We start from the raw sequence: 1,810 nt of genomic DNA, 5'->3' as shown, positions 1-1,810 counted from the left end.
TTTCGTAAATATATACCTATAAGTATGATTTATTTTAAACGTGAACATTGTGAATAACATGTGCTGGTAGACATTTTAGGGAATTATGGTTGCAAACTATGTTTAGAAATCGTTTTGAATATATATATATATATATGTATAAATTATATGTAAAGTGTTTTAAAAATCGAGAAACAAGCCCTTCACAATGTTTTGCCTCAAAATCTGTGCCTTATATTTGTGCAGTGTGTATTCATGGTTATATTGCTTACTCACTATGCGGATTATTGTTTTGAAATTCATGCATAAATATATTTTTATAAAATGATAGATGTTATCACACCCTATGTTGAATGCTTTGGAAATAATTTGAAAGGAGATTTCAAGGACATAAAGTGATTTTTAAAATGGTTTTATAAATCGAGAGATTCGAGAGTAGGCCGGTTGTCACTTCGGTTAAGTGTGACCCTCGTGCACTAGTGAGCTCTAGCTAGAGAACCTTTGGGTTGCCGACTAGCGGTTAGGCGTGGCAGGGACCACGGCCTGTGATATATGTATGCATGGCTAGGCCACCAGATGATTACGCGGTTGCGACCGCTTGATTCTCCTATGTCGGCCAACATCGTGAAACTGCCATGGCATGTGGGATTCTGTGGAGTGAGGCTCCCGGAGGTTATTACATGGTAGCGAGACCACAGATTTTATTTGATTTCCTACTCGAGACAAAAATCTCTTTGGGTTTTCAAACTCTTATTTCTTGCATGGTGAAAATGAAATTATATGGTTTCCTGCAACTCCCCTTGGTTTTACTGTTATATAAATTTTACCCTCGGTTGCGAGGCGATTTACGATTTGTGTATAAATCTGGTTATTATTTGGTTTTGCGGGAGCTTGCCTATCTTTATTGATTTAATTTGAGCATTACATGAGACAATTTCGATTGTAGAGATTTTTTACGGACACGAGGTTTAAAATGATATTTTATTGATTTAGTTTGAAAATGGTTGTTAACCTTTTCGTTGCACAAAAGTTTACTTATTTGATTTGACATACATTATGGTTGATTATGACTTACAAGAGATTCTTAATATTTTCTTTTATACATATAAGGAACAAATCTCTGGTTGAATTAAATATTTTTATCTACTCTTGCAATTTTATTATTCAAAATCTTTACCTTATTGCTTGTTTCCTATCTACGCTGCAACGACCTCTCCCCAGTCGCTGCCGGCGTCCAAGACTTCCGAAAAAGACCTGCCAAGTCTCGAACAAGCCTATCCAGAATTTGCTCGTTAATCCACTACATTCAATCACCATATAATATTGATACTTTCATATACTAAATTGAACCATAAATATAAAAATCAATACAAACGTTTTCCTTTTTTTGTAAGTATATGCATTAAATCTATAATCTCCAAATTAATGCTTATATAAAAATTTAGAATTCGTTTACAACTTAACAAATAAAATGCTACGACTTGACCCCTAACAGCGGAGCGACTCAGAATAAAATGCTAGGAGTGCCTTTACCTATTCACGGTGGACCGAACGCATCACTGACTACATGCTAGGCTGATCCCTATCTGCAAAAGGGAAAATAAAGGGGTGTGAGTCTCATAGACTCAGTAATAATCATCGACTTAGTGAGTAGGGCGTAGATGGGAAACAAGTAAACGGCAGATCAGTTGAATATAAAAATGCAGGATTATAAAAGCAATTCGTTTCAAACGGGGATTTGTGCCTTATATAAAAATCGAGAATTTCTTATAAAGTATAAATAATCGAGATAATAAAATTTTTCGCATCAAAATATATTAATAATCATTTT

This window comes from Theobroma cacao, unplaced genomic scaffold (assembly GCF_000208745.1).
Source record: "Theobroma cacao cultivar B97-61/B2 unplaced genomic scaffold, Criollo_cocoa_genome_V2, whole genome shotgun sequence".
NCBI classification, from domain to species: Eukaryota; Viridiplantae; Streptophyta; class Magnoliopsida; order Malvales; family Malvaceae; genus Theobroma; species Theobroma cacao.
Note: the sequence above shows the minus strand (reverse complement) of the source record.